Below are 9,205 nucleotides of genomic sequence, written 5' to 3' on the forward strand. Positions count from 1 at the left end.
TCCACTAATCATTAAGAAAAACTAGGCAAATAATATGAACCGTTGACAAAAAAGGAAATACAAATGACTTTTTTTGTATTCATTTTTTTTTTTTAAAGATTGGCACCTGAGCTAACAACTGTTGCCAATCTTCTTTTTTTTTTTTTTTCCTGCTTTATCTTCCCAAACCCCCCATACATAGTTGCATATCTTAGTTGTAGGTCCTTCTAGTTGTGGGATGTGGGACGCCGCCTCAACGTGGCCTGATGAGTGGTGCCATGTCTGCGCCCAGGATCCGAACCCTGGGCCACTGCAGCAGAGCGTGCGAACTTAACCACTCGGCCACGGAGCCAGCCCCCTCATTTTTTTCTTAAAGATGGGCACCTGAGCTAACATCTGTTACCAATCTTCTGTTTTTTTCTCCTTCTTCTCCCCAAACCCTTCCCAGTACATAGTTGTGTATTCTAATTGTAGGTCCTTCTGGCTGTGCTATGTGGGACACCGCCTCAGCATGGCTTGATGAATGGTGCCATGTCTGTGCCCAGGATCCAAACTGGTGAAACCCTGGGCTGCTGAAGTGGAGCATGCGAACTTAACCACTCGGCCACGGGGCTGGCCCCACAAATGACTCTTAAAACATCACTCTTAATAATTTATTCTCAAATTAAATCTCTCCTGAGTATCTTTCCCACACACCCCTCTGGAAGGTAAGTGCTATAGGGATTATGCTCATTTTGTTCACTGGCATGTCCCAAGTACCTAGAAGAGGGCCTGGTGCACAGTGGGTGCACATATGTGAATACGTGGAGGGATGAATGACTGACAAATGCACACCTTCACACACTGCCACAGGGACTGCAAATCTGGACAACTAGGGACGCCAATCCAGCAATATCCATCTGCATCACAAAGGGACGTGCCTTTTCATCCAGTAATTCTTCTGTAAACTGACCCCGCAGGTCTGACTGTGTGTGGGAAATGACATGTGTGCCTCCACTGGTCCTTTGCTGGACGTCAGGAGGGTGTGAGGAGACACTTGTCCACGAGGTGACTATCCCTACTCACCCATCTTCCAGCCTATTGATTTCCTTTATCCGATTGACACATCTATTACCAATCCTGCCCTCGGTTCTAGGGAATAGTGCAGTGGTAAGCCCCTTTCTGTGGAGCTCATGTCCTGGTGAGGGAACACCATAAACATGCAAATAAGATGACTTCAGGCAGCGAGTGTGCTGGGATGGGAAGAAAAATGGAGCAGACCAGGGGGACAGAGCCCCTCTGTGGGGAGCCACTTTCCCCCCTCACTCTTTCTTTTTTCCTTTTAGTTTCTTCTTATGGAAAATTTCAATGATATACAAAGGTAGAGGAAGTAGTATAAGGAACTCACGTGCCCATGAAACAATTATTGACCCATAGCCAATCTCTTTTCACCTATTTCCCTATCCAGTTACCTCCTTCCCCAATCCCATACAGGAGGTCATTTTATTTAATAATTGTTTCCATATCTGTCTCTAAAAGATAAGGGCTCTTAAAAAAGGTAATTAGAAGACCATTATCACACCTAAATATTAACAATTATCCCTTGTTATCATCAAACATCTAATCAGTCTTCAGATTCTCCCATTTGTCTCATACATTTATTATTTTTCACAACCGGTTTGTGTAAATCAGGATTCAAATCAGGTACACACAATGCATTTGGTCAATAGGCTCGTAAATCTCTTAATCTGTTGCCCCTTCCTACTTCTTTTTTTTCCTCTTTGAAATTTATTTATTGAAGTCAGTTCATGCATCCTGTGGAGTTTCTCATATTTGGGATTTTGCCATTTGCATTCTTGTGGTGTCCTTTTGTCCCTAGAAGTTCCTGCAAACTTAGAGATAGAAGCACGTGAGGTTCAGGTTGGGGCAAGAATACCTCATAAGTGGGTACTGTGACAGTCCACTGACAGTCATTGCCAACATGCAGTTCACTAGGAGTTTGCAAGATGGTGACATTCTGGTGTTGGCATCCTTTCTGTATTTGTGTATTCTGTATTTGTCTACAAAGACAAACTCCCCTCCATCAACTGGTTGTCCTGAAGTAGGTCCGTACAGGGAAGTTAAATGCTTAATGATTGCCTTTATTTACTAGCTTTCAGAAAAATGAATTGGCTTCCTAGCATTCTCCAGAGGTGACCAGTTTTTTTTTCTATTATCATTTGAATTCAAAGATTTAAGTATATTTGATGTGTTTGTATCCATTACAGTTTTAAAAATTAATACTCTTGTCATCCCATCTTTGGCCAGTGGGAGCCTCTTCAAGTTCACCCTGAGTCTTTTTGACACGAGCCTTGTGATCATCGACAGCTTCTTCAGTTTCTGATGTCACAAGATGTCCCCGGCTCATCTCCCATAATCCCTGGATCCTGAGACCTGGCATGGGCATACTTCTCTCAAGGAGCTCCAGCCCATCTTGGTGGGAAATGGTGTTTAGAGCACAGAACTGGGGCTCTAGGAGAGCTTGTTGCTACTGGGTTGCTCTTTCCTTCTAGGTCTTCTCAGAGGACAAAGCTAGGAAACATTTTTTTTTTAACGTAACAAAATTATGAGTTCACATTGATATTTCAAATACAAATTTAGGGCTAGGTGGTTATTAACTTGTTTGATTTTATATTTGTATCTCTCATATACAGGCATACCTCTCTCAGTTTATTGTGCTTTGCTTTATTGCACTTTGCAGATATTTTGTTTTTTAAAAATTTAAGGTTTGTGGCAACCCTGCATAAAGTCTATCAGCACCATTTTTCCAGCAGCATTTCCTCATTTCATGTCTCTGTGTCACGTTTTGGTAATTCTCACAATATTTCAGACTTTTTCATTATTATTATATCTTTTATGGTGATCTGTGATCAATGATATTTGATGTTACTATTGTAATTGTTTTGGGGCACCACAAACCAGCCCATATAAGATGGTGAACTTAATTGATAAAATGTTCCACCGACCAGCTGTTCCCCATCTCTCTCCCTCTCCTTGGGCCTCCCTATTTCCTGAGATGGGAAATTAGGGTAATTAACAACCCTACAATGGCCTCTAAGTGTTCAAGTGAAAGGAAGAATCTTATGTCTCTCACTGTAAATCAAAAGCTAGAAATGATTAAGCTTAGTGAGGAAGACATGTTGAAAGCCAAAATAGGCAGAAAGCTAGGCCTCTTGCACCAATTAGCCAAGTTGTGAATGCAAAGGAAAAGTTCTTGAAGGAGATTAAAGCTGCTGCTCCAGTGAACACATGAATGACCAGGAAGCAAAACAGCCTATTGCTGATGTGGAGAAAGTCTGAGTGGTCTGGATAGAAGGTCAAAGCAGCCACAACATTTCCTGAAGCCAAAGCCCAGTCCAGAGCAAAGCCCTAACTCTTCAATTCTGTGAAGGCTGAGAGAGGGGAGGAAGCTGCAGAAGAAAAGTCTGAAGCAGCAGAGGTTGGTTCGTGAGGTTTAAGGAAAGAAGCGTCTCCATAACATGAAAGTGAAGTGAAGCGGCAGGAGCTGGTGTAGAAGCTGCAGCAAGTTACCCAGAAGATCCAGCTGAGATCACTGGTGAAGGGGGCTGCACCGAACAACAGATTTTCAGTGTAGACGACACAGCCTTATTCTGAAAGAAGATGCCATCTAGGACTTTCATAGCCAGAGAGGAGAAGTCAATGCCTGGCTTCAAAGCTTCAAAGGGCAAGCTGACTCTCTTATCAGGGGCTAATGCAGCTGGTGACTTTAAGTTTAAGCCACTGCTCATTTACCATTCCAGATATCCTAGGGCCCTTAGGAATTATGTTAAATCTACTCTGCCTGTGCTCTATAAATGGAACAGCAAAGCCTGGATGACAGCATGTCTGTTTACAACATGGTTTACTGGATCTTTTGAGCCCATTGTTGAGAACTACTGCTTAGAAAAAAAGATTCCTTTCAAAATATTACTGCTCATTGACAACGTACCTGGTCCCGCAAGAGCTCTGATGGAGAGGTACAACAAGATTAATGTTATTTCAGGCCTGCGAACACAACATCCTTTCTGCAGCCCATGGATCAAGGAGTAATTTAGACTTTCAAGTCTTATTATTTAAGAAATACATTTCATAAGGCTGTAGTTGCCATTCCTCTGATGAATCTGGGTGAAGTAAATTGAAAACCTTGGGAAAGGATTCACCATTCTAGATGCCATTAAGGACATTCATGCTTCATGAGAAGAGGTCAAAATACCAACACTAACAGGAGTTTGGAAGAAGCTGACTCCAACCCTCATGGATGACTTTGAGGGGTGAAACACTTCAGTGGAGGAAGTCACTGCAGATGTGGTGGAAACAGCAAAAGACCTAGAATGAGAAGTGGAGCCCGAAGAGGTGACTGAATTGCTGCAATCTCATGATAACACTTGAACAGATGAGGAGATGCTTCTTATGGATGAGCAAAGAAAGTGGGTTCTTGAGCTGGAATCTACTCCTGGGGAAGATGCTGTGAAGGTTGTTGAAGTGACAACGAAGGATTCAGAACATCACATGACCTTAGTGATGAAGCAGCAGCAGGGTTTGAGAGGATTGACTCCACTTTTGAAAGAAGGTCAACTGTGGCAAAAATGCTATCGAACAGCATCTCATGCTACAGAGAAATCATTTGTGAAAGGAAGAGTCAATTGATGTGGCAAACTTCACCGTTGTCTTACTTTAAGAAATTGCCACAGGCACCCCAGCCTTCAGCATCCACCACCCTGACCAATAAAGTATTTCTTTTCTTTAATTAGCCAACCTAGATAGTCTAGTGTTTAAGATTTGGTGCTCCCACTGCCACAGCCTGGGTTTATTTCGCGGTCAGGGAACCACATCTCCCGTCTGTTGGCTGTCACATTGTGGTGGCTGCATGTTGCTGTGATGCTGAAAGCTATGCCACGGATATGTCAAATACTAGCAGGGTCACCCATGGTGGACAGGCTTCAATGGACCTTCCTGACTAACACAGACTAGGAAGAAGGACCAGGGCACCCTCTTCTGAAAAACTGGCCTTGAAAACCCTGTGAATAGCAGAGGAACACTGTCTGAGGTAGCTCTGGAAGATGAGAGGATGGCACAAAAATACGGGGCAGGGTTCTGCTCTGCTGTACACAGGGTTGCTAGGAGTTGGAATTGACTCGACAGCAGTAACAACAAATTTTTAAATTAAGGTATCTACATTGTGTGTGTGTGTGTGTGTGTGTGTGTGAGGAAGAGTGTCCCTGAGCTAACGTAACATCTGTGCCCATCTTCCTCTATTTTGTACGTGGGATGCTGCCACAGCATGGCTTGGTGAGTGTTGTGTAGGTCCACACCAGGGATCTGAACTTCTAAACCCTGGGCCCGCGAAGCAGAGTGCATGAACTTAACCACTACGCCACCAGGCCAGCCCCCCTACATTGGTTTTTTAGATGTAATGCTATTGCATACTTAATAGACTACAGTATAGTGTAAACATAAATTTCTTGTTTTTGGTGAGAAAGATTGGCCCTGAGCTAACATCTGTGGCAATCTTCCTCTATTTTGTATATGGGACACCACCACAGTGTGGCTTGACAAGCAATGTGTAGGTCCGCACCCTGGAGCCGAACCAGGAAGACCAGGCTGCTGAAGCACAGTGCACAAACAACCACTACGCCACCAGGCCAGCTCCTAACATGAGTTTTATATGCTCTGGGGAAAATAAATTGTGTGACTCACTTTATTGCGACATTCACTTTATTTCAGTGATCTGGAACCAAACCCACAATATTTCCGGGGGATGTCTATATTAAAAATCTTGAATCCAAATTATCTTAACACAATTACTTTATTATTTATATGTAATTGTGTCAGAATAACTGTCAATATTATTACCAGTATAATTATTGAAAACAGTCTAAAATTCTTTTGCAGTTGTTCTTGTTAGGATATATCCCATTTGGGATATTACTCTGCTTTAAATTAAGTTGAAACACAGGTTTCCCCCGCTATCTGAAAGTAGAGCGTTCCTATGAAACCCTTCATAAGCTGAAATGGTGTAAAGTGAAGAAGCAACTACCAGTAATTTATATGGGAAAATTTTTTGAGTGTTCCCAGACCCCAAAAATAACCTACCAAAATAAGTCAAGATGAAGTACAGATGCTCACAGACACGGTTCAAGCGACAGTGGCTGATGCGGCGACTGATGCTGAGGCGCCGCTAGTGGTCCTGGGACCGACTCCGCCACGCCCGCTGCTTCTGGGCATGCGCGCTGCCTCTGGCGGCTCGCTGCCAACAGATGCTGAACGCTGCTTTTGCTTTTTGCTTATGTGAGTCTTTTCATAGTTTTGCCAGTTTAATTCTGGAATAGATCCCTAGAAATTTCTTGGTTAATGGGCGTGTGTAATGTGTTTTTGCTGTGTGTTGCTCAGTTCTCCCCCATAGGGTTTTACCATCCTGCATTTCCACGGGCGATGTTTCCTGACAGCCTTGTGAACCAAGTATGTTGTCAAGTATTTGGAATTTTGCCAATCTGAGAAGTAAGAAATGGCATCTCAGTGTGGCTTCCTTTTGCATCTTTCTTATGGGGAAGTTGAGCGTCCTTTCATATGTTTAAGGACCATTTTCACTTAATTCATCTCTGAACTTGCTCGTTTTCCTACAGGGTTGTTGGCCTCTTAACTCTGGTTTTAGAAGCGCCATTATGTTAACCCTTTGTGATGTAAGTTGCAGGTATCTTAAAAACCCTATATTTAACGCACCAATTGATCAATTGTTTTAAGATTAAAATTTGCAAAAAAACTCCCAACCCTTATAGTTTTTTGACAAGTTGTAATAAGCAATCAATTTGATACCAGAGAGATGGTTATAAAGAGTAGACTTCAAAATCAATTTTAATTTACGTACTTTTAATCTGATTTCATTAGCTATCATTATTCAATTCATCCTCAACCTAATTAATGTGCACAACTGAGGATATTTGGAAATACCATGTTCAGAGAACAGAAGTGGAAATATCATAGGGAGAAATACACTATGTGGCTGATAATACATTGATTTTTTAAAATATTTGAGTGCTATGTCTTTTTAATGGCTTTATTGAAGTATAAATTGCACATTTTTAAAATTTTGGTCCTAATAGTTTATAACCTTGTGAAATTTCAGTGGTACATTATTATTTGTTAATCGCCATATAGATGTGCCCCTTCATCTCTTGTGCCCAACCCCCAACCCCCAGCCTTCTTCCCCTCTGGTAACCACTAAACTGTTCTCTTTGTCCATGTGTTTGTTTGTCTTCCACAAATGAGTGAAATCATACGGTGTTTGTCTTTGTCTGGCTTATTTCGCTTGACATAATACTCTCAAGGTCTATCCATGTGGTTGCGAATGGGACAATTTTGTCTTTTTTTATGGCTGAGTAGTATTCCATAGTATATATACACACCACATCTTACTTATCCATTCATCAGTTGTTGGGCACTTGGGTTGCTTCCACTTCTTGGCTATCATGAATAATGCTTCAATGAACATAGGGGTGCATGAGTCTCTTTGTATTGTTAATTTCAAGTTCTTTGGATAAATACCCAGTAGTGGGAGAGCTGGATCATATGGTATTTCTAATTGCACATATTTTACGTGTAGAATTTGATGAAAATTTTGGCATAAATATATGCCTGTGAAACCAGCACAACAATCAAGACAATGAACATATTCATCAGCTCTAAAATCATCCCCCCATCACTGGCAACTGATCTGCTTTCTGTCACTGTCTCACAGTCTACACTTTCTATAATCTTATGTAAATGGAATCTTAGAGTAGATATTATTTTGGGGGTGGGTGGGTCTGACTTCTTTCACTCTGCGTAATTATTTTGAGATTTATCCATATTGCTGTATGTATCAATAGTTGTTCCTTTTGAGTGCTGGGAAGTATCCATTGTAAGAACATACTACACTCTGATTACCCATTTACCTGTTATTAGACATGGGGTTGATTCCATGTTTTGTCTATTGCAACTAAAACTGCTACAAATGTTTGTATATAAGTCTTTGTGTGGACCTGTTTTTGTTTCTCTTGGGTAAATATCTAGAGTGGCATAGCTGGGTGGTATAGTAGATGTATGTCTAACTTTTTAAGGAACTGCTAACCTCTTTCCAAAGTGTTTTTACCACTTTACATTCCCCAGCAGACGTGACAGCTCCAGGTGCTCCACATAACGCCCTCGCTTGGTATAGTCAGTCGTTTCAAAACTTAGCCCTTCTCGTGGGTACAGAGTGCTGTCTGATTGTGGTTTTAATTTGCATTTCTAATGCTTAATGATGTTGAGTATCTTTTCTTGTGCTTATTTGCCAAGATAGATTCTTTGGTGAAATGTCTGTTGAAATCTTTTGCCTATTTTTTATTGGGTCATTTGTCTTCTTTTAATTGAATTGTAGGGCTTCTTTATAGGATGGGATACAAGTCCTTTGCTGGATATATGTTTTACAAATATTTTCTCCTCATTTGTGCTTTGCCTTTTGATTTCATTTCATTTTTGAGGAGCAAAAGTTTTAAATTTTGATGAAGTCCTATTCACTGGTTTCCTTCCTTGAAAGTTATGCTTTTCATATCCTATTTAATACATCTTGGCCAAAGTCAGTGTCACTAAGGTTTTCTCCTAGAAGTTTCTACTTTACATTTTGGTTAGTGACACTTTTTTTTTTGTTTTTTTGGCAAGGCAGATTAGCCCTGGGCTAACTTCTGTTGCCAATCTTCCTCTTTTTGCATGAGGAAGATTGTCCCTGAGCTCACATCTGTGCCAATCCTCCTCTACTTTGTATATGGGATGCCGGCACAGCATGGCTTGATGAGTGGTGTATAGATCCGCACCTGGGATCCAAACCTGTGAATCCCAGGCCCCCAAAGCAGAGCGCACGAACTCAACCACTACGCCATGGGGCCAGCCCCTGATGATACGTATATAAAAACTAACTCAAATATTTATGGTGTGGGGTAAGGGTTGAGGTTCATTTTGTTGGTATATGGTTATTCAATAGTTCCAGCATCATTTGTTGAAAATGAAACCCTAATTTTAAAATAATCTTTTGTAAATTAATTTATATATGCTACCTGTAATATAAGTTGTAAATATTTCCCCCAGTTTGTCATTTGTTTTTTTACTTTGACTATGTTATTGGTCATGCAAGAATTTATTTCTCTGCAGTCAAATTTATCAGTGTTTTCCCTTATTGTTTCTTGATTGAGTCATA

The 9,205-nt window shown here is 41.1% G+C and overlaps 1 long non-coding RNA gene across 1 annotated transcript in view; it reads left to right on the forward strand.

The window, feature by feature from the left end:
- The window catches only part of LOC123290255 (uncharacterized), a 12,372-nt gene extending 3,283 nt beyond the window's left edge, over positions 1-9,089 (forward strand). The window contains exons 2-3 of the long non-coding RNA XR_006534636.2: positions 454-686; positions 2,266-9,089. This is a non-coding gene — a long non-coding RNA (uncharacterized lncRNA). The remainder of the gene's footprint in view (positions 1-453; positions 687-2,265) is intronic.
- Positions 9,090-9,205: the final 116 nt, after the last annotated feature.

The sequence above is a fragment of the Equus asinus genome, chromosome 12, assembly GCF_041296235.1.
Source record: "Equus asinus isolate D_3611 breed Donkey chromosome 12, EquAss-T2T_v2, whole genome shotgun sequence".
Classification (NCBI taxonomy): domain Eukaryota; kingdom Metazoa; phylum Chordata; class Mammalia; order Perissodactyla; family Equidae; genus Equus; species Equus asinus.